The sequence below is a fragment of the Balearica regulorum genome, chromosome 2 (assembly GCF_011004875.1).
Source record: "Balearica regulorum gibbericeps isolate bBalReg1 chromosome 2, bBalReg1.pri, whole genome shotgun sequence".
Taxonomy (NCBI): domain Eukaryota; kingdom Metazoa; phylum Chordata; class Aves; order Gruiformes; family Gruidae; genus Balearica; species Balearica regulorum.
In genome coordinates, this window is record NC_046185.1 from 12,612,596 (window position 1) to 12,636,848 (window position 24,253).

The following is a 24,253-nucleotide window of genomic DNA, read 5'->3' on the forward strand; positions in this document are numbered from 1 at the left end:
AAATTTTGAATGTTTTTATCTTCGTCAATTCTAACTGAAGCATGAAAGAGATTTAAATCTGATTTAATTTAATAGCTGTTTACCTGATATTTTGTGCATTAAAAATTTATTCTCTTATGAAAGCAAGAACTGTGCATCCCGAACAAACATATATCACCTATAAACATATTGTAAGTTGGGTTTGAACAGTATGTGAAAGGACGTGTGTACATTGCTTTGCTTGTTGTATGCTAGTGGTGTTCTGCCGCTGCTGCATTTGAATGTCCTTTGTAGATAAGTGCTAGAATTCAGGAACTTGAAAAAGTAGGTGCGAAGAGTAACTGTCCTCCTTGTATTATGTGGGAGATTAACGCGAAGGCACGTACACTACTTCTATATCTGCTTAATACACCTTCAGCGGCTTCCGTGGAGGAAAACCTGCCGTAATCTTGCCTACCTGCATCTTCACAGGTGTAAATTAAAATTTATGGAAAGATGATCTAAAAGCTTTGATTTACCCTGAAGCTTAAAATTGATCTTCAAAGTGAGATTGTTAATGAGGCAGCTGATATCCACTCTTGTGGGTTTTTTGTTTTTCATTCATATTGAAGGGTTTTACATATACATAGGTATGTTTGATATTAGCAGATTAGTTAAATTACTTCAAGATGTGTTTCAGTGTATTGCATGGCTTTCTCTGGCCAGTTGGATTCCACGGATTGTAATGCTGTTTGAAGTTGAGTCGTTTCAACTTGGAAGTGCTACTAAAGGTATGTTTTCCCTGCCTTTGGTAGTCTTGACATATGTCATGCTGGTTGGTGCTATTTATTTTCTATGTCTTTCATTTTACAGATATCTGAGAAGGCTTTAAGACAATGCAGAGCTACTGACAAGAGTTGCAGGAAATTCCAGGTGAAGGTGCCTGGTGGGCAGAGAGGGTCTGAGATTGGGGAGGGAAGAGTTACGGATGGTCAACCAGCTACAAAGGGCGGACCTGGAAGCAAAACTGAGCCTGAGCCTGCATGGCATGCAGCAGTTACAGGGTACCAAAACCAGCACAGCCTTTTTAATGTTACTCTTTTGAGGAGCAGGATATATCAGCCTGGAAGAAGTGCTGCATTAAACTTTCTGTACTTTTTTCAGGCCCCGTTAGACTTTATCAGTGTGCAGGAATGTAAATATAGTTTAATGTTTTTACTTATAAAATTAGATGTGGTTAATGTGGTGAGGGACTGTTTATCAGGGAGTGTAGTGATAGGACAAGGGGTAATGGGTTTAAGCTGAAGGAGGGTCGATTTAGATTAGATGTTAGAAAGAAATTCTTTACTGTGAGGGTGGTGAGGCACTGGAACAGGTTGCCCAGAGAAGCTGTGGATGCCCCATCCCTGGAAGTGTTAAAGACCAGGTTGGATGAGGCTTTGGGCAACGTGGTCTAGTGGAGGGTGTCCCTGCCCACAGCAGGGAGGTTGGAGCTAGATGATCTTTGACGTCCCTTCCAACCCAAATCATAGAATTATGATTCTAATATCTGTGAGTGTCTACCTTGGGTAGCTCTTGTGCTGTAATATTCAGTGACTGCTCTTTATGTTTAATAAAGCTGCTTAAAATAGTACCTTTGGTGCAGATCTGTGTTCCTGGGCAGTCTCTGCATCTGTGTTACTCCAGCTGTTGAGTATGCCGTCAGGTAGTCCTTACTCTGGGTGTTTCGTTGTCACCTTAGCCTGGATATAAATGGTATGTATTGAAGTGGTTTTCCAAAGTGACAAGCTGCACAAAGTGTTGTAGTGCTGGAATTAGCATCTCTTATCTCCCAAGTAAGTGCGCTTAGGCCTTCTGAACCACTATCTCGCTCTCTGCAAATAAGGCACAGGGTGACCCTGGGGATAAATCCTTGGTGCCACAGCAAAACGTTATAGACAGTACTGAAAGCTGGCTTTTTATTTATGTATTTGGGGGAGGGGGGGAGGAGGGGAGGGGAAGGAGCCTGGGGAGGGGAAAGACACCACAATCTATAGCAGCAGACAGAAAATCTGTATAACACTTTGGAAATAAATTCCTATGCTCCTGGCTATGGACTGGAGAGCTGTGATGATAATCTGTGCATAATTTCAGAGTGAAAACAAAGCTAGGCACAAGAGGAAAGGGGTTCTCATTGTACAATTCTTTTGTTTCTCTGAGTCCTCTTTAACTTCAGATGCTTGTACTCAAATAACGAAACCTTTGAGCTTCCTGTCAGTTAAGATGAGACTTTGTAATAAGCACTTATTCGTCCCTTGGAGTCTTTGAAGTAAAATAATACAGTCCAGGCTTTTTCTTTGTGGATTTTCAAATATGAAATAATCAGGAAGAAAATTATTTAAATGAACCATTCAGTCTTCCATTATACTTTCATGAAGATGATGCAAAACATAGGACCAATTCAGAATTGTTGGCAGATAATTTTGAAGCTGGATGCACATTGCACATCTGTTGCTTTTTGAGAAGCGGGACTTGGAAATGCTGCTTGCAAGTGCTAAAACTATAAAACACATACATAATGGACAGCTCTATGTTACTCTGTTTCCATATTCCTGACTTCCTGTAGACAAGTAGCAAATGTCAGTCCCTGTCTTTCAACAACCACCCTGAGATCTCTGCTGCTGATGGGAGCCCATTTGGCTGGAGCAGTCAAAATGGGATGAACATCTTATATGCCCAAACACAAGAAAAATGGTTTGGTTATTAATGACTAGTTTTTATATTTAGGGGGTTAAAAGGGCTGCTCTGCAGGTAAAACATTACCATTGCCTTTTCTTTGGGTGAGTGCATGCATTGCAGCATAAATATATTTTATTTATTTTGGCTTTTCTTTTTTTTCCTTGAGCTCAAGACAAAATCTTGCTCAGGGTTGCTGGCAACATTTGTGCTGCTTTGCTGCTACCGAGGGAGAAATTTCCAGGGCAAGAGATGAAAATAATCACTCTAATAGCTTACATAGCTGCCCCTTGGTAGTGCACACAATATGATGCGTAAGTAGAGTTTGTATTTGCCCTACAACCCAGTATTTTTTTGAGCTTAAGGTGCTTTGCTAAAGAGTGAAGTATTGTTAGGAAAGGGTTAAAGCTGCCAGGTGATTGTGTATGCTAACAGAAACAGAAAATTTCAATGCAAGATGAACTTCTGTGAAGGATAAAAAAGGGTGAGGGGGGAAGAAGCAAGTAAGCTTATTCAATACTTTATCCAAGGAGTGGGCAGGTGTGTCAAGATAGGAGTGGCTTGTCTTTTTTTATGACCGAATGTAAATCTACTCACTATCATCTGAATCAGAAATCTTTGAGAGTGTGGGGAAGGGGAACTGCACAGAGTTAACTTTTCATATACTCAGTCTTAGGTGTAGTTTTTCTTCTCCCCTTCCTTACACAGCTGTGTTGCTTTTAGTAGGATAGAGTATCAAGTCCTGTTTTTTCTGCAGATTTGGGATGGATGGATTGATTGTCGTTCCCAACTCTGTGATGACTTTATCTCTGTGGGCAATCTTCATGTGGAGCACCTACACTTCAGTAACTGTATCCTGGTTTTGTAGCTCCAAAGAGTTTTCTCTGTCTTAGCAGCAGAACCAAACTTTCGATGTCTTAAACATCCAGTTTGGGAAATAATGAGGATAAATCATAAATGGCTCTGAGAATTTCCTTCAGATGATTTATTAGGTTAGAAGCAAAGATGCAAAAGCATCCTTTTGATAATGGGATGTGGATTTGAAAATGGAGACTGAGGTTTTGGTTGGTGGTTGGTCTTTCCAGCGTAGCACATGTTACTGTGGTGGCAATCCCCTTTCAGACTATTCCAGTCAGCGTTTTGATGTGATAAATTGCTAGTTGGCACATAGCAACAATTCTGTAGTAACCACAACAAGTGAGTTGTTGCAGCTTTTAATTTTTTTTTAATTTGTGAGCAGTTGGATAGCAAAGGTAGCTGAAGATCTGTTTCCATTGCGTTTTATTTAGGATCTTATTTGCCATGAGACAAATGGGAGGTGGTGTGGGAGAAGAATTAAGAAATCAGTTCAGACTAAGCTTTCCTGCAAAGGTTTCCTGCAAAGTAGGGTGGTGCTGCTTGCCTTGTGGACCTTGCCTATGACATACTGTGGAGGCAGCAGAGCAGTTGCTGGGCTTCTGTTCCCTCATCCCTTGTGCCTTACAGCTGTCTCGATACGCAGGTTCAGCGGTTATCCTCTTTTTGGTCGCCTCAGAGGCAGATTCTAAGAAGAGATAATGTGATGGTGAAGGATCAGATTGGTGCAGTCAACTGGCTTCATGCAAACTCACCAAACCTCCAGGGAGGTGAGCATGGACCTGACCAGAGTCCGGGCAGTGACCTCAACCTCACTGCACCCCAGTCCACAGGTTCCTTGAACCGCTTGCGATATATCTCTGCATCAGCAAGGCAATTTGTGTGAAGACTGTGGTATAAAAATGTGTGCTTTGACTTGGGATGTCTTCTCCAACCCCTAAGTCTACTCCCGCCCAAATTATGGGTCTATCGAGTCTACTCCCAAATTATGTTTGTTTCTAATAATGTAAGAGGTATACAAAAAGGAAATCACAAGCTCCAGCAGACCAATGTTGAGTGTGTGGAACAATGGAGCTCTGTCTAATCATTAACAAAAGCACCAGTGACATTTGCATTGTCTAACAGGGGTTTTTTTTTGCAGTCTGCCTCCCAGAAGGATGCCCCTCCATGCCCTTTCAGAGGTGTCAGGACAGTAGCTTGTGTATGGTTGCTCCACGTGTGTCCATGCAAACTAGTGTTCCTACTGCCAGGTGATTTACTCAGTGATATCATTCATCTCATGTTTGCATACCTGCTGCTTCCAGGGAAGCACTGCATGCTCATGGTAATAATGAGGTCTTGCTTAAAAACAGACCAGCTTCCTTCATTTTCTTGTCCTTCTGTTTGCTCGATGATTTGTTGGGTGTTGCCAGCACAAATGTTTGTCCCTGTTGCTGTGCAAGCTGTTCACCCCCTCCCTCCTCCCCTACGTGTTGGTTTTCTTCAGTGAAGCAGTTCCCTGCTCTTTTTTCCCTACTTGAGGGAGCAAAACTTGCACTGTTGAGGCTTATGGGCTCATTTAGAGAGGTGGGGAAGAGTTCCTCCTGGTTCTTGGATTTCACTTGAAAATTAGCATCTGCCTAGGACAAGAAGTGCGTTGTGCTGTGTGTCTTCCTCTTCCATCTCCCACACCTGATGAAATCCAACCTGTAGAACTACTTCTGAAAAGTTAAAATAATATAATTACTTTGCTGTTTCACTTCAGGGCTTAGAGCCCTCCTCTTGCCTTTGTGCTTTCTACAGTGGTTTTTCCTACAAATTAATCTGTGACCTGCCCTCCATTCGGGTTGCTTTTTTGGACAGGGTGGAGAAGGAAAGGAGGATGGGCTGTTTCCAAAGGAGCTCTGGGTTGTGACCTGACAGTATTTCCTGTGAAATGTTTGGACTCTGTGTATGTATATTCATATATGCTTAAGTCTTTCTACTGCTTTGCAGTTTTTGCTGTTACTGTTGTTTTCACCTGGGCTTCTTGCATGTAAAACCAAGCATGTTTTCTAATCTAATGAAGCCATTGAAAAATGCTGCAACGTTTGCAGCAGCCATCCCAACACAGTCTTTGTGGAAAAACCACTTCAAAACCTAATAGCAGTGGCAATTGTGTGTGTGGGAGGGGAGAAGAGCATGTTCATCTGCAGCGTGGTGGTGTCACGAGGTAGAAGAGGTCTGCGTTTGTACAATCAGCCCCTGCAATTGTTGTGAAATTCTCCTCTCCTGCAGCATTTATTACTATGTAAAATTGAAATCTGCATGATTTCCTGCTGTGAGCGCCTGTGCCGAGGGACTGGTTTCTATAGTAACTAATATCAAGGAGCTTGCTGGGACTTCACTTCGGAGCTGTATTTGAGCTTATTTCGCAGTTCGATGCAATCCTGTACTAGTATTTGATTGATGAGAAACAAGAAGTCGGAGGTGGTGGCTACCATTGCTACAGGAGTAGTGCTCTGCACACCTCGGTGTATACGCTGAGGTCTAAAAATAGGAGTTTTGCAAAATGGAGTTTAAGATGAGGTGGGGGGTGTCTTTTTTTTTTTTTTTTTTTTTCTTTTCCCTGAGGGAGAGCTGCTGAATGGAAACACTGAGAATACACCAATGAGTGTTTGTTCGGAGTCACTTCAGCCCACCCTGGAGTGAAACATAAGCTGAGGAACTGGGTCCATTTTCTCCTAAGAGTAACAGACGTTGCTGTTGTCCCTGTTCTGTTGTGAAGCAGAGCTGGTGTTTGTTCTGCTAAGCATGATGAATAGCACTGTTAATGCAGCTTCATCTGCCGGACCAGCTTCTGCCCTCACTGAGGTGCAGGCACATCTATTAAATGTATTCGTTCTGCAGGGTTAAGCAGGGAAGGAGATGGAGAGGGTTGAAGCTTGGCTTATAGATTGCAGGCTTTTAGGGTGCCAGGCAATATGGAAAGCCTGGTTTGTGCAGTTTGTGAGTAGTTCAGAAAGGTGTAGCAGGGTCAGGTGCATGAAAATGAAATTGCATCTTCTATTTAGGGTCACTTTCAAGGTAAAAGTTGCATCATGTGGTGGAGGTGGGGAAGGAATGCAGAACAGTGGTCTCTGTCCAGAGAAGTCCTCTACAGAAATTGGACCTAGGCAGGCAGCAATAGTGTAGTTGCCCAGAATGCTGTTGAGGCCAAGCTTGAGCTGTAAAGTAAGCTTATGGCATTGATGAAATAGTCTGCAGTGTGCAGATGTCTGTGTATGACTGAAGGTCAATTTTCACGGCTGTGCTACAGAAGGAGTGTATGAGCATATGCTTTCCCCGCTTCTCTCCCAAGCCCTCTTCCCCAAAAAGCAAAACATCTTTGAGGAGAGGGTGAAGCTGTGTGTCTTATGTACCTGTAGGCGTGTGCATGCACACACACGTAGTTACGTGAGGAGTGCCATTTGCTCAGCCAGCTCCAGGGGAGCCTTGGCTTGGCCACCCCAAGAACAACCTCTTATTTGTTTGGTATATGAGGATGCTGGAGGGGCTGAGGAGGGTGAGTGTAGAGAGGAAGAAATGAATGGACAACAAAGAAGAGCCATGTGTATTTGTTCTGGGAATATTTAGGGGAGATCAGGTATGTATTCATGAAGAAATGAAGATTTTTATATTAAAAAAAGTCTGTTCAGAGAGGCCATTTTTTATATTCACTAGTTTATACATACAAGTCTATAGTAAAAGGTATTACAGTGATTTTTATTTTTTTTTATTTTTACTGGATTAAGCCAGTTGCATGAAGAGAGTAGAGTAATGATGTATTTGAATAACATGAGATAATTTGACACAGAGGTATGACTAGATCAACAGTTTGAGAAGCAGAATTGGAAATTATCATTCACTAATATAATGACAGATGTTGCTGAGAAATCATCTTCATCTGTGTACTTGTGTAGAAGTAAAAATCTCCCTTTCTTGCAAGCAGGTACTAAGCAGAGTGCTACAATGAAGTCTTAGAATAAGAAAGTTATATTTACACAATACAGTGATGCAAGTCTGGAGCATTGAGTTGTTATAAATAAATTAAATCCAAAGTACATTTTAGTAAATACTTCAAGTGCATATTGTGATGTATTATCTCTCTTTTTAATGCTTGTTCATTTTCTGCTAGTTTGCAAAATCACTGGAGTCTGTAGAGCACATTTCCTTTTGATGCTGTTGTGAATGTGTATTCATTTTAAATCTAGGTTATCCTACACGGAGAATAGCAGCTCAGTGTGAGCGTTAGTCACTTTGGTTCAAAGGTAAAGAGTTCACACGTAGCTCTTCTGTAGAGGCAGGGGCCTGGGTTATGAATATAGTCAAGGGAATGTTTGAGCTGTTAAGCTGAAATTCAGCTTGCTGCTGGGGAAATGAGGGCTGTCACTGAGTATGTACCGGGATGCAAAGCCCTCTCCAGACTGCGTGGTTCAAATGCACCATGTGCATTCAGGATAGATAAGTGATTTAGAGTAACAGATTTTAATGTTTCATTGTAAGCTTGAGACTGGCCTTAGTAGGAGTTACAAACTCTGTGTTTCTCAAGCTGCATTTTAACAAGGGTTTTAGCTATTCTCTCTGAAACTTTCTTCAGAAAACAGGCTGCCTGTTTTCAGAGACTCTTTGTTCTTAACAATATATTTTCTTTTTTGGAAGCCATGTTAAATTAGTAAGGTTGCCAAAATTAGGAGTGGGAGAAAAAGCTTGGTTTATGTTCCCAACTAGGGTGGAAGTGCTGAACTTCCGGTGTGCACCTATAGAGCTAGTGAAGAAGGTGGTCGAGAAGTTACGGTAGGGTGACTATGCACAGCATAATTGAGCTTAAAGTTCAGACATGAGTATTTTAAAACAAATGTACTTGTCAGAGGAAAGCTTTCTTGAGGCTTTGTGTTAATGGGTTCTCTCACAGGAAAAGAGCTAATGCCTTCAGAAGTGCGTATAACCACCCATCTGCCCATCATGAATATTGACAAGGGATTTTTGAACCAGAGTGGTAAGAAGTCTGTCCTGTGCTTTGTGAAGAGGTTGGTTAATGAAGGCTAAAGTGTGGTCAGGTTAAAAAGTACAACTATTCAGTATCCTTTCCAAAGCTCCCTGTCTCTATGTACTATTTTGATGGTTGCCTAATCTGTTGAAAGCGTTCAGAATTTCAGCCTCTGTAGAGCTCAGATTTTGAAGCCATGATTGTCATGGATAAAGCAACATATGTTTTTGTGTTAATGCTTAACTTCAGTTTACTTCAAGTTCGTCCAAGTTTGATTCTGATTTTTGTTAAAAAAAGGAAGCTGGACTCAAAATTTGTGCCCTGTAGGTCTACCCAGAAGCTGAAGGATGTATGAATAGCTTTCTTCTCTTGCTTTCAAGAGAAAAAGTCTCTTAGATGAAACAGATTCAGCATGTAAAAAGCTCCTCATGACCAACGGGAGTAAACATTAAACATTAATGATGCAGCTTTAAGTTGCATGGAAACAAACTGGGGCAAGTCAGTTCATTTTACCTTTGATTCACTGCTTCCAACCGTTACAAAGAGAAAAGGTTGAAGGGACACAAGGCAAATATGAGTCTTTTCCTTTAGCTCTTTCTTGTAATGATATATTTTGCCCCAAACAATAGTTTCAGTATGTAAATGGACAGAATTTATAATTTCCAAGTATAACTTGGATTTTTAATTATTTTTTTAAAGCAGGCAATGCAATAACAGCAATTTACATAATTGCGATGATTTCTAGTTAAAGGGAGATTAAGTTCTAGTTAAAGGGAGAATAAAATAAAGACTTCCAAGAATAGTCCTGGACTGTAGAAGTTTGAACATCCCCTGGGATGGAGGTGTGAAGTGGTAGTTTGACCACAAGGCTTGGATGTCAAACATTGCCAGGCGCATCTGTTTTTTATGACCTATTTATAGCAATGAGAATTTCTTCTGGTCTCAAGTAACTTGCACAAACTTTTAGATGTTAATTACTTCTTGTTTTGGAGATCTAGTGTGAGATGCCATGTAATTACTGCAAAATGACTGCATTAAAAATGTAGGGTCTGGAATTTCTGCTGCCTAATTTCTTCAGTAATGTTATTTAGGATCCTAGATATGCTGCTTTGCATGCCCAGAACTACTCCAAAACGTTACTGGGGCTGAACAGATGAGTACCTGTTCACAGGATCTTGGGAGCAACTAGATTTTTACACACACATCTGGGGGGTTTGGTTTGTTTTGGTTTGGTTTTTTGTAAGAAGTCTGGGGTCACGTGTTTCCCGGTGTTTCATGGGTCTGTCTAGATTTCCCTGTCTGGTTCAGTTCTGCTTTGCAGAGAGCAGTGCTTGTTGTTTTCATTGGAAAGAATCTCACCTGTGGTTTTTTTGTTTTCAACTTCTGTGGGTTTCTGTGCTTTTCCCTTTCTTTCTGTGGCACTACATGTGTCCTGCAGCATTTTCAGCATATTTGCATTAAATTGGATGACTCAGAAATATGTAACTTGAAGAATAGCCTGGTTTTGCAAGAGGACTGGTAGTAACAAGAGATGAACAAGATGCAGTATTCTTGATTGTTTGAATGGAGTTAGGCCTAGCTACAGTTTTGTTATTTTCTTGATACCTAAAAACCTCAGGTGCTCTTCTTGTAACACATACAGACCTTTCTCAGTGGTTGTATAGGAAGGACTAAGGCAGACAAACCCGTTTCTGCCATGTAAAGAAGGTGTCAAACTAGACAATCCTGAAAGCCTTGTTTTTAAAGCTCCACTTCCCTGGCCGTACTAGTTCAGGTTTTAATTACATGATATTAAGATTTCTTAAATGCAGTATATTTGGACAAAGACCATTCCATACAGCAGTGAATGCTTTGCTTGTAATAATTTACCTCCTCTTTTGTTTTCTGTTAACTTGTTTTAGATTTCAATTCTATAGGTAGAGCTGCAACTCTTTTTAGGATATTTAAAAAAGGTCTACAGGGATTTTGCTTTGTGGGAAGAGTTGTCAAAGCCATCTCACTAATCTAAGCTATGATGAAACCCATTTTAATATTTTTATATGGCTATTTTTAGACTCAGTTATGCTGGAGGAAGAGTAGGAGTAGAGTTGCTTTGGCAGGAACATGAGGAGCAGCGTCCCTAGGTTGGAAGGATACGTTCTCAATATAACTTAGCAGTTAATTAAATCTGTTTGAGAAGTTTTCTGTGGGAGCACTAAATAGCAATGGCCTGGTATGATTTAAACATCGCTGAATCATCTTAGTATGGACAACTGGACAGGTAGATCATGGAGAAGTAGTTTCTAAGCTTAAAAAAAAAAAAAAAAGCCTCTTGTGCTATGAATAGTCATCTAGTGCCTAATTCAGATACTTTAAAAAAAAGGTATTAGAGTGAAACAGGATTAAGAGGATAGGTTATTCACTCCAGTTACTGGTCCCAGAGGCAAAGATGGCAAGTACTGCCCAGTTGATAAGAGAACTGTGCTTTGATAAGTAGGGGTGAGTGAATGAATGATGGCGGACTGGTGACTGCCATTTTGGGGTTTGCATGTGGAAAGCATCAGGCCAGGAAGTTCCTCGGGCTCCTTGTCTCCTACCTTTTTGTTTCTTAGCCTGCTGAATGCCTCTGTGTCCTACAGACAGAGAGCAGCCAGTCTGGCTTCACCCCTCTTCCCTGGTCATCTGCTTCACCTTGGTTTTGAAATATGTATGGCTGCAGCCATGTGCTGCTGACCACAAAAGTAAAACTTGGCTTTGATTTGAATTTCATCTTGCAGTGGCTGGTCTCAGTCTGCGGGAGAAACCGTACCAGGGTTTCAAAGCATCAAAGTGATTCACAGCTAACTTTCTTTTTAAGGACCAGTAGATCATCTAACCTGATTATCTCTCGAGGACTGGCCAGGGCTTAGTCTACCGCAAGCCTTGTGCTGGACGCAGCCATGGCTGCAACCCTCCAGCAGAGAGAGGCATGGGAATGGGCAGTGTCTGTGGAGACGCAGATGTGCTGGAAAATGCTCTGACTGCATCTTTTTTATATAAAAAATATATGTTTAAAATGTTTTAACTAAACTAGTACCCACAAGAAGTCTTGCTTGGATTGCCTTCCTTGACTTGAGTCCTGAAGGAAATACAGACATTGGGTTTGGTGGTGTCTGTCATCTGTGGATTTTGCCTAAAATTTACAGACAGGGGAGAGATTGTCTTGCCACATCTCAGATCGGGCAGGAAAGCATTCTTATTTAACACGTGAATCTCATGGTACTCATGGAAACAGCCGTTCCAAGCCATGGACTGGAATGAAATGTCATGGCCAGGAGTAAGTAGCATGTTGTGGAGAGAGCTGGTAAATCCCATTTTGCTGTGATTAGCTGCAAGAGTCTAAATAAAACGGCAGTGAAAAGATCTGCTTTTTTTCCTTGCAGGGTTCATGATGCCATGTTTAGCAGAGAGCTCCTGTGGTTCGTGCTGGTATTTGTGACCATCAAGTTCTCTTCAGAATTGTCAATTTTGTATGCTTTCTTTTTTTTTCTCCCTCTGTCAGATTGAGATTTAAAAATAACCCACCCCTTCCCACCCCTACAGGAAATGATCTTGATCAAACTGCCTGAAGATTACCTCTTCCTATGGTACAAGCAGAGCTATGTTGGTGGGAGCGGAGCCAAGAGCGGAGGCTTCCACCTTGATTTCCTATGGACTTATTTCATTAATGAAGTAGATAGTGGTAGTGGGTCACTTGCGTATTTTGCAGCTTTTGTCTATGCGGGGCTGAGAGGAGACAGAAAACACAGCTGTGGAAGTTGCAGGTGTGAGGTTGGCTGGAGCATCCCAAACTGCCATCTGCGGTGATGCTTTGTGATATTTTCTTTTGCAGTCCACTTGCCTAGAAATAGGAGCAAGAATATAAAATAACAGCGAGTAACTGAAGATAGCTTTCCTCCAATTTCTGATGCCTTGCTGTTTAGCCAGCAGACTGTGAAAGTGTGAGTTGAAATTGCATCAGGCTTAAGGTATAAACATAGGTGGTGCCCTGTCAGTGTGTTCAATCTTTCAGGTGCTTTTTCCTGTGTTGCTTTAAGCCTGTTAGTCCTCTGCTGTCTAGAAGATGTGGAGAAACAGAAGAAAAGTTGCAGGTGTTACTTGCATAAAATTGTACATAGAGAAGAAAAGCAGCAGCATGTTGTTTTGTTTATTTATGTGGTTAATACCCATTTTTGTGCCTGTGTTCTGACATTTTAAAGCTCAATAAGTAGAGTAAGTAACCTTAGGCATTTAAAAAAGAAAAAAGTGTGATGGTTGCCATAATTAAGTCAGTGATGTCCTGTATGTATTTAAATTCCTAGTTCTCGTATGCTGTTAAATTTTTCTGTCTGGTATGCAGCATGTCTGCTTGTTTACAAAATGCCTTGGAGCTGCATGGATTCCCTTGTACTGTGTGCAGAGCGGTTTATAACACTGTTAGGCATGTGTTGTTCTGACTAGAGAGATATACTTGGAGCTGTGCACAAATAATAGTTTCCAGGAATGGTCATGAGGATCAGCAGAAGGAGCTTTGAAGAGTGCGTGGATTCAGCACGATCTTTGGCTGAAGAGAAGCCCTTTGCTGGTGGCTGGGATAATTCAGGCTACTCTGAAATGCACAGCCTGAGCAGCTATTTTCCCAAACAGCTTCCTGAAATAACAGAGGGGGAATTTGAGCATGCTGTCTGTCCTCTATTTTCTGCTTTATTTGCACTATAAGAAGCTAGGCACTGAGGGAACTAGTTTTCTTTTAAAATTGGAGACATTTACATAGGGTAAGTTACATTCACTGCTGTCTACTTTAGAGATGCTGCCTTTTGGAAATAGAGGCTTTAAGCAGCTCTAAGACCAGAAATACAGCACAATGCATTACCAACTGTTTGTCATTCTTATCTAGAGAGAAAATGTGCTGACTATATTCAGCAATTTCTTTTTTCATTAGAGAAAAGAGATGCTGGTCTCTGTTCAGTTTGCGAAAAAAAGAAGAAAAAAGAAAACAGTACTTAGTTGAAATTTCAATTTGCACATAACCTGGACAAAAGCGATGGGCGCTTAACAATATAAACAAGTTAATATCTCAGTATCTGTTAATGGAGATGATTGGCTAGTCTTTCTATAATGGTGAAATTTATATATTTATGGAGTAGTCTTACAGTTTGGACAATTTTTTATTGAATTACATTTAATTATATCAACTACTTCTAGATTATTTTTCTTTTTATAGAGGGTGAGAGATCTTCTGTTTAAGAAGACTCAGAAGAATTAACAGATCATTTGGCAACAGATGTCCAGCAACTTGTAACATGCAATTTTGATTTGCACTCCAGACCGCTTTCAATTGGATGTATCCACTATTTATCTGGAGAAAACAGCCTTAGACCTTGCAGATTTGCTAGTGCTTCTACGCAGCTGCCAGGGAATATTTTTATTATGTGACATTTGAAATAATATCTTAAGGCTACTTTCTTGTGTTACACATTTAGTAGTCTCAGATAATTATTCACTTTAGAGCCTTTTAGCGGTAAGCATCATCGTATTTTTGGTGTTAAAGCAGTAACAACTTCAACTGCTAGATCTCTGGTTTGTCTCCAGTTCCTGTGACCTGTACAGTCAGTCTGTACAACAGGCTGTGACCTTCATGTGACTTACGTTGTACATTTACAACAGGTTGTAAATCTGCAGGTGCTATGACGTGTCATCACCTGCTGTAGAGGGACTGGAAAAGAGCTATTTTAAGGCTTCATTGAAAGGATGTATAGCTCCTGCAAGGTAATGGATGGAAATGACTGATATGGTGCCTTAATTACTGGATTAATTAGCGTGATAGGCAAGGAAAAACTGTGGACCAGGACAGTGTGTGGAGGATCCCAGCATACCCCTTACCCAGCTGGACCCTCATCTTTCTCTCCACGAGCAAGGTTTGCAGAGCCAAGTAGAAAGTATGGTCACCTTCAGAGTGTTCTTCTGCAGAATTTGCTTCTTTAGGCACGCAGGACCTCTTTGGCAGTAAATAGTATTCATCGTAGTGGTTAGAGGTGCTTTTCTTACCTGCTGGTTGGTTGAAGGTGGAATTGCACAGATCTACAGAGGTTTATGTCTCCGGATTGAGGTTCAGTGCTTCATTTTAAATGGGATGCACTGCAGGAGGAGTTAGTGCTAGATCCCTGCATCTGCCATGCTTTGAATTTTGTCAAGGCACTGATCCTGTCAGTTGCTAAATGTTCAAAATAAATAAAACAAGATGAGGTTAAACTGTGTTCAGAGCAGGATGAGGAGCATGGAAGCTGAGTGATCATGCAAGTGCCAGGTCAGTAAACTGGAGGTTAATAGTTAACAGTGGTTTTAATGAACTTTCTGATTACAAGACCTTTGAGACAGTGCCTGCATGCTCTGCACTGTTTACGTGGCTGGGCTTGCCTTGGAACAAGAAAAGCGGCAGGAGAGATTTTGTTCATAGTACCATCAGAATAACAACTTGAGAACCCCTAGCTCTTCTAATTCCTGAGATATTTACACCACAGAAGTAACTGAAAATGTAGGGATTTAGTCCAGGAGCATGATTTCTTTTAATCCCTGAATCTGAATTTCTTTTTAAAAAGAATTTTGGGGTTTTATCTCGGTTAAGGTAATGCAAAACATAGGTCTAGCAGTTTTTGAGTAGGTACGAGCATCTCTATCTCAGACACGTTTTATTCAAATTAAAAAATACAAGGGCCTGTTTATAAACCTCCAGAGCAGGTTTATGGCACAGACACTGACTTGAGGCTACTTGTTCAAGGCAAGACTGGATATTTAGCTGTTGATTCCTATGAATAGGGTTTTTCTTAGCTAACCTCATTTGAATGGAAGTGGGAGAGTGGGGGAGGAAAATGAAATGGGAGTGTTCACATTTGTGGAGGCAGTTTTTTTTTTAAACGTTATATGCTGTAAATCGTACATCATAATACACACGGTGTTAAAAGTATAAGGTGGATTGTTTTTAACTGCTGGAATAAACACGGCTGTGGCCCTTTGAGATGAGTAAGTAGTTGCAATCCTAAATTTAGCGCTTAGTAATTAAGGAACCTCCCTTGCTGATTTGTACCACTGACTAGAATATGGGGAGTGCATTGAGAATATATCCCTTAATTTTTGGCAGTTCTGTTAGTGACTGTGGGATGCTGCGTGATAGTCTGTAGAAGACTCGAGTGAATGGAGATGGCTTCTGGGGCAGCAGCCTGGTGTTCAGGGGCATCCCAATGCAAATTCTTGAATTCATCACACATTTTGATCTTTGTGCTCGCAGGTTTTATGTTTTCCGTTTGGTGGCAAATGTAACTTTCATGTGTGCAATGGAGGTGGAAATGTGGTAGCTAAAGGAAAAATCATAGGAAGGGGAAATTTATTGGTTGCTTTATAAAGTATTTTCCCATAAACATTATTTGCAGAAAGTATTGCAACTTGTAGCAACATAAAAAGGAATTTTAAGACACCCTCTTTGGCATATGTGGAAGTTGTGTTATGGCACACCTCACTCATAGATGTTGCTTGGGTTTTGTTTAAATTTTTATCTCTGACTTCTGAAGACAGGATGTATTGTTTAAAAGTGACAGTACTTGATTTAAAAATAAAACCAAAAAGAACTCAGCAAAATGAATATCTTGCAGCTAACATACATGTCAAAAGAAAGGCTTGCTGTGAATTCAGACAGCATTTGTTCCTGCAGTTTAGACGGGCTAAGAACATGGACCAAATAACTGTTTTTCCAGCTATAGCTTTTTGTTGTTGTTGGCTTCAGAATCTCTTCAGACATGATAGACAAAATATAATGTAAGTATTTATATAAATAAATTTTCTGCCCCAGTGATAATAGAGCAAATCCCATCGGTTCCATGTTTGTACTGTGCCAACTTTGGGTGCAAAAGTGATATTTTTTTTTTAAATGCTCATTCTACACATCGTCTTCCAACTCTATGAATTGATAGAGCACATCTGTGCTACTTGAGAACAAACAAGTATGAAGTCATAGTCCCCTAAATAGCTTGTAAGATGGAAATGCTGAAGACAGCCTTCTTTTCATCTCCTGTGGGTCCTCTTGTACGGGACTCTGGAATCTTGGCTTTGATTCTTCATGCAGAGTCTTCACAATATCCACATCTGGGCTATGAATGTAGCTGAGAACAGATCTGCTTTAGATCTTCATGGCTAATAATAACTTTAAAAACTAAATGCTTCTAGCAGAAGAATGTTTGTGTGGTCTCTAACAGAGACCAAGTTAGGACAGAAAGGAGAATCCTGTAGTATCCAAATAGCCTTGAACTGGTATCAGATGCCAGAGTTGTTCAAGCAATTTTCTCTCAGTTGACAAAGAATTTATTTTTTAACTTCTTGCTAAACCTTCTCTGCACAGTTAAATTTCCTCTCTCATCTTTTTTTCTGATATCTGCATATTCTCCCAGAGAATCTGCATTATATTCAACACAGTCTCTGTTTTAAAAAAAGGCATTTTGCAAAGTTTATTGTTTCCATTGTTTGCTTTTTGTAATAACATATTAGATCCTTTTCACTAGCATACATTTTTAATCATATTTTCTTGGTAGCAGGATGTTATCTATTTAAATAGTGCTGCTCAGTGTTTCTTAATAAATGGTAAAAGATGAATCTGTGTTTAACTGCTAATTACCTTGCGTACACCTGCATCCTGTAAAAATACCAGTAATATCCCAAATATCACTACTTCAGGCACAGGAAAACCTCGTAATTTAAATATTTGAGTAAACATATCCAACACCTAGTGGGTGAGAGGAAGAGAAAATTGATGGTTGGACATTTTTATTTTTAAGTGTCATGAGGGTTGTGCTTAATTGTGAAACAGTGACTAAAAATGAGAGGAGGAAAAGAGATTGGCAACATTTCCTCACTCCTCTAAGAGGAAGCAGCATCGCACAGCTGACCTGGGAACGCGTGCCAAGAGATGACATGAGCGTCTTGGACTCAAGCGCCTGTTGCTGTGGTCTTTCCAGTGTCTGAAGCGGTAGGGTGAGGCAGGGAGGAGGGCCTCAGGACTTCGGTGTTTGAACAGAATAGGAAACAAGGTTCAAATGAACCTTGTGATGAAAGGTGGGAGAATTCAACGTGGCAGCAAATGCATTGCAGGTGTCAGCACTGACTTGCTTTGAGCAGGAACTTGTTCCTGGGTCTTTGAAAAAAAGAAAAAAATTCTAGTTGGGTTGGAATGTTTTACGCTATTACTTTTTTTTGTTTTAATTGGAAGAGAGGAAACATGGCAATAGGCAATGACAAACTGTCTGGGCTGTTTTATGTAGTACAGTCCAATGTGAACTGAAAACAGGGGAGTTCAACAGCAAATTCATAGCTTCAAATTCATTGAAGTTAATGTGGCTTTAAAAGCAAGTCTGATTCAATTAGTTTGCATATGTTTTTAAAAATTAATAAGTAGGAGTAAAGGTTTAAAATTCAAGAATAAACCTGTCTTTTCCTGGAGTAAGCAGCAACTGCTGCCAATAGATGTGCTTGTGCTGCATGTGAGATGTGCCCCTGATAAGTCACCCTTTGAGAACATGCCTTGGTGCCGCACCCTTGTTTGCTGGTGCCATTTTTAGAGATAAATGACAGTCCATAAAGAAGCATGGACACCGAATCTGACATCCTATATCTTTAGTCTTGGGGGAAATGCTGTAATTTAGTCTTTGTGGGAGCAAAATGTAAATCTGTTACTGTATAATTAGACAAATTGTTTTGACTTCTCATTCCCTATGTCTACCCAACAGTAAATGTTCAAAACTATCAACATCTTAAAGAGGGAGGCAGAAAGGGAGATGGAGAAGTTTCATAGAACCTCATGTGGGAGTGGAAGAAGTAAGGGTTAAACAGATATGTGAATTTAGTGGTAAGAGGTTTTTTTAAAGAATTAAATGGTTTGTTTATTCTGCCTTATTCATTTAATTACAGTAGTGTATTAAACTTCATATTTACAGTGAAGTAACCAGTAACAGACGTATTTAGGTTACATTTTTTTTCCAGAGACAAGTCTCTGCAAAAAAGTGTATTTGCTGTATTTGCACACCCACGTAGGTATAACAGGTGTCTGCTTTTAGCTTTGTATACTTGTTGAACAACCAAAAATGCGTTTCTGGAGTCTCTGACACATTTGAAAACCAGAGCTTGAATGGGAGGCCAAAGTTCACATTGGTCATGCAGGAGAGAGTATATTTGTTACCAAACTGTGTGATGGAACAAAATTTGGGGGATTACTTTGGAGGCTTCCCAGGCGTGTAAAAGGAATGTTCAATCCTTTTAGTTTGATGAGAACTCAAGTTAATTTTCAAGTTTACATAGAACTTGGGCTCTTCCTCACCTCCCCCTCAATATTCTGTTGAATCTGAAATCCTTACTATTTCAGTAGAATAAAGGGAAACTGGATTTTGAGGTAGCTGATTTTCGGTTGCTGCTCTTTCTGTGCATTTTCTCAGAACTAAAATAATGCTGAAGTAGCACAGTGGCACTGTTGGTATTAAGCAGGAGCGGGGATTAGGGTATAGTTCAGCTTTTGCTATCGTTATCCATGTTCACATGTTGCTAGCAGAAACGTTTTGACTTCCTCTGCCAAGAAACAGATTAGTTTATGTTGCTCCAATTGTGAGATTTAATTTTCCTTTTAAAATACTGCATCATAAAGTTCTGGTTCATGGTCAAGAAAACCTTCTTCCAAAGTCTTTCTAGCCTCTTTCCCACAGAAACAGAATGGGAATTGAGTAGATATTAAATCAAGCAGTATTTGAATACATAATTAGTCACCCAAACCTCAAATAGAAAGCCACTTGGAAGCTTATGTTTTCTCATTCAATTCTCAAGCCAAACAAGTGTCTAATAACAGCATTAATTCTGGAATTTGGAACTGGATTTTCACTGCCACAAAAAGGTACACTTGATAACCATTAATACAGTTAGTAACTATTCCAGTAGTAGTTTACCAAAAAAAAAAAAAGATTTTTTTTTTTTTTATTGCCCAGTTAATTATTTGTGACAGGAAAAGGACTATTTTCAGAAACTGATGTTTTGGAAAAGGGAGGTTTCAAAGAGGTCTTCTGTTTTATGGATTAATTACTGAATATCCCTTTAGTTCTGAGGGACATTTTATTGTGACTATTTTCAAGAGGAAAATGAACTCCTGGGAAGGAAGCTATGGAGAAATAGTTTAACAATGGGACACACAGAATACATTAATCTAAGTGTGAGTACTTAAATGGCATGAAACGTGTTCTGGAAGATATCCCTTGAATAGAAGTAACCTGCGCTTGCTAGCAGAAAGCTGCATCCTGTTGATGTCGACCAACTGTAAGGAAATACTGTTGGCTTCTACTTAAAATAGGATTAAAGTAGGCTGTATGGCTTCCATGAAAGTATATCGTTCTTCACTTCCTGTGACTGATTACTTCATGAAGAGTCCAGAGAAAATCCTTGCCTGTCTCCTGGAAGCTCAGCTTTGGTTCCCCCCCAAAATGCACGTGTGCGTGATTGCCAAATGGCTGATAGCAGCTCTCTGGGGTCTGCCTTGTAACCTCCCGGGAGGTTCTTACCTGGTTAAACAGTTCCCAATGCCTTTAAATAGAGCAACACAATTAAGAGTGAAACTGTAAGGAAAATAAAGTTAAAATATTTTAGCAAGAGTAAAGCTTTGGTATCTAACCATCTTGCTTGCTTCCTACAGACTAGCAGGACTTGTTTTATGTGGTTTAATGTATCCCAGTATTCTTTCTTGTATTGCCGAACTTAGCCTCTGAAGAGCTGTCTGCTCCATGAGGGGTGGTGAGTGTGCTTGGTCCATGCACTTAGAGCAGTGAATTCAATTACCTTTAATTAACTTTCAAAAAGATACTAAATAGGAGTTGTGCTTGGTTAAGGACGTGGCTTTGGGAAAAACAAATACCTGTGGAGTGCCTGATTAGAGATAAACAGGTGTGGTGCCATGGCTTTACTACTTTAGTTTTGGCACACTAATTTGTGCTAGGTACCTGTAACTTCTGTGGAACAGGGAAAAAGGTGTATAGAGCTGGATAGTTCACGTGTCATCAGGTTCTTTTGGGAGTGTTTACACCCAAAATAGAGAAAGCACCAGAATAAATAGCACCGGTGTTTATTGCAGAACTGCGTGTTCTGTTTGGTGTGCTAACACAGCAAGTTGTGTGAATTACTAGTGACAGGGGAGTGAGCATTTATGTAATTCAGTGACTTCTACAATACTGTCCTTGTTCTTCTCCAGCTACTGCACTTGCTGCATGAGAACCCCACCTTATGCTATAGCACGTGATTTTATTTATTGCATCCAGACAATTATTTGGGGACTGACAGTTCTGTGTGGCCACACTTACAAATGATGTAGATTGTCTTAACCAGATTTAGCAAATGGAAATGTTTCTTTGCACCAGTGACTTTAAAATCTCCCTTACAGTACCTGAAAAATATGAGCTTGCTACCTTCTTCCTGGGGAGTCACCATTTTGGCTTCTGTGGTCTTCTACGTTATGATTAAGGCTTCTCATAAGATACAATGCTCCAAATATAGCCCAATGAGATAAATGGGATCTCTTCACAGAGGTGACATTATTTAAATGGAAAAATTGCAGTCAAATCCTATCCATTGCGCTTGCCATTTTCTTGTGGTCTCTTTTGCCAGAACATTGCAGTACTATTCACCCTCACTTCTTTTTTTAACTGAAGGTTTGGTCCATGTGCCACAGTTCACCTTAAGCTGGGGTGATACGGGAAAAACTGACTTTCCTCCTGGTAATTCAAGGTAGTTCTTCACACAGTGTTTTGCCCTTAAGATTTTCACTGCAACTGAATGTGGTACATAAGGGAATGCGGGCTGGAGTTGCTTTACTTGGGTGTAAACCTATAGTGCGATGCCCAGTCCCCTGCAAACCCCTAGCTCTGCTTCCCTGGGACTCTTCTGTGGTCTGTGTTTCTCAGTGGCGGTGGGGATTGGTGAAATCAGTATCTACAGAGGTTCCAAAATGTGCTGTGAATTCTCTGTAAAGACATTTTGGTCTTGTTTGTGTTCTAGCCCTGCTTCTGTTGCAAAATACTATTGTCATCATTGGTCAAAGGAAATGAGAGGCCCAGGCTTCTACCAGAAATAGCATCTCTTGTTAATGTACAGCAACTTGCTGTGTCCGTGCTTCTTGCTCCTCACCGCTCTGGGAGGTGGCTGGTTGTGTTGCTTGTTTGGTGATGGCTGGGAGGCTGTATTTTTTAATGTTTGTATCAGATCTGGTTTTGGGAATAGTAGAGTTGGCTGCTGGTCTCTGCTCCAGAAAGCTGGTACTTGGTTATCTGATAAGGGTTTGTATCAGAGGAGGGCATTCATGTGATTGCTCTCAATGGGGAAAAGAGATACACTGGCAGTTTAAATAATTCATCCCTTTCTTTCAGTCACTTTTTTTCAGGTGTAGTGTGCGTCTTCATTAAATCTTGCATGACTGCTGCGCGATGAGAGGAGTGCATTCCTGGCATTAGATGTGGAACGCAAACTATTTGGGACGGTAGGTGACCATGACTAGATGTGAGGTGCTGTGGCAGCAGCTCTGCCTGCCTCGTCCCAGCTCCATAGGAAGGACGAAGCTGGGGAAGGGCTGCGTCAGTTAGTTCAACAAACAGCAGCAAATAAGCCGTCCTTGCAACAGGGTCGGAAGGATTTGAGAAGGATTAAAGTTCACAATTTAAAAACCCCTTTAGGCTCCGTTCTGCCCCTGTAACACTTGGTGCACTGCTATATTTGTGTACCCGGCGGGTCAGTCGGTCTCACCCCAGTCTGAGAGAATTCCCCTAAAATGCTCCTTTTCTTGTGCTTGTGGCTGACAGGAAGGCCAGGCTGAGGCTGCATTTTATATTTTGTTTTGAAGCTGCTGTTTGTGGTTGCTCTCAACTCCTCTCGAGGAGTTTTGTTTCCAAAAAGAGCTGCTGTCTTTGTGTGCCCCAGTTGGGAGATTGTTTCCGCAGAAACTGAAGTGGTGTGGACAGTGGTGGCAGGCGGAGGAAGGTCACGACCAGCCCCCTGAAAAGAGGAGGGTGCCAAGCAAAACTCCAAACTTCGGCTTCAGTGGGGAACTGCCAGCTGTGCCTGCAAGGCTCGGTTGTGCTCTGTGAGCATGTGCTGGAGCAGCAAGGTGCTCCAGGGTTTGGAGCTGCTTCCAGCTGTGCGGTGATAGCAGGAGAAAATGTCTGTTGTATTTGAAGACAACTGTCACCATGAACCGAAACGTGCTTGAATTTGTTGGTCTGAAGTAGTACTGACACAGCATTGCATTAGTGCCTTCACACAACAAATGGGATGGAGTGATGGCTTTCGGTACACCCTGAGTACTTCAGTACACTTTCTAATGGGTTTTCACTTCCCTCAGAGGTTTTTTTTGCCTTTCGTCTTCAAAACAAAATCTTGAGAAATTTTTGTGATCCTTGAGATGAACGACACAGCCTTTTTCCTTCTTAAGGGTGGAAGCCGTGATGCTGCAGGCAGAGGCAAGGGTATTGCCTTGGGGCTGGGTAGTCCGTGCGCAGGAGTTTTGGGTGGTGACAGTTTAACCCTTTGAAGCCAGTCAAACATATGGCCAAACAGCTGTTGCCTATTTATGTCCTACAGCAGCTGCCCTCAGCCCTTGCAGCCGCAGCCCCTCCACAGCACCAGCTGCTGGGGAAGATGGGGGAAGAAAGGGGGGTTTTATTCTCTGTGCACCCACACACTCCTGTTCCTCTGAACTGCCTGCAGGTCACTGGCCGGCTGGGAGGCTGCTTTGCGGGTTATTAAAAGAACACCAGAGTTATGCGTACTTGGGAAATGCACAGGCCTTTCTGTGAGTGGCCGCTTTAAAACTGAGGGGAAAATACAGATGCATTTTCTATTATATTTTTGTGAGCGGTGAAAGGGTTTCATTTGCAGGCAAGCATTCACGTTAGTGGAAAAGTTGGTTTTCATGCTGTGTTTCATATCCATTTGTCTGCTTCTCCCTGTCTTAAGATGTTTTGCTCACCCTTAATCTCTGAAACCCTCTCTGGCCTGGGAACTTATAATTTATTTTCTTTTACTTCCTTTTAGCCCCCATCTATCCTTCATGTTGGATTTTATTTTAACCAGATGGGAATTAAGTAGCTGAATCCACTTATGAACTGTTCCCAGTAGCTCCTGGTACTCTCTAGCTCAGTATCAAAGTTGTATGGCTTGGTTTCTGTATCTGCGGGGAGCATCTTTCCAAGGTGAGGCCGGAGCAAGTACTTTCCTCAGCTCAGTCTTCTGACAAACTGGTGAGAGGAAGCCTGGTTTCAGTAAATCACAGGAGGATGACCTACCGCGGCAGAGCTTTGATGTGGTGGTACACTGGCACAAGGAAGCCACTGAATGCTGAATTATGCCACCACTGACTGGGATCAGCAAGCCACCTTCTAATACTCTGACTTGGCCATGGGACAAAACACAGCTGTAGAGATCTGTATTTCTTCACTGCCATTTTAAAATAACCCAAATAAAAGAGTTTGAGCTTACTTGATGCACAAATCCCTTTGAGCTGGAAAAGCAGGGCTGCAACGCAGCGTGAGCAGTGACTTGTGCTCTCAGCAGGGCCGTAGTCCTGTGACTAATGCAAGTTTGGGATATTTTTAGTGTTCTTCCTTGAGTTGTTTGCCTGGTCCTCTCAGCACTTGGTTAGTGCTGTGAAGGTCACACAAAGATATTAGACAGTTGTAAAGA

At 41.1% G+C, this 24,253-nt stretch overlaps 1 protein-coding gene across 17 annotated transcripts in view; it reads left to right on the forward strand.

The window, feature by feature from the left end:
* MTSS1 (MTSS I-BAR domain containing 1) overlaps positions 1–24,253 on the forward strand; it is a 127,638-nt gene that overhangs the window by 23,496 nt on the left and 79,889 nt on the right. The window contains exon 1 of one of the 17 annotated variants that reach the window (XM_075743353.1): positions 12,597–12,745. The exons of the other annotated variants lie outside the window; for them this stretch is intronic. The gene's annotated coding sequence lies outside the window, so the exon portion shown is untranslated. Of the gene's footprint in view, positions 1–12,596; positions 12,746–24,253 lie in introns of those variants that run through there. 17 annotated transcript variants of the gene reach the window in all.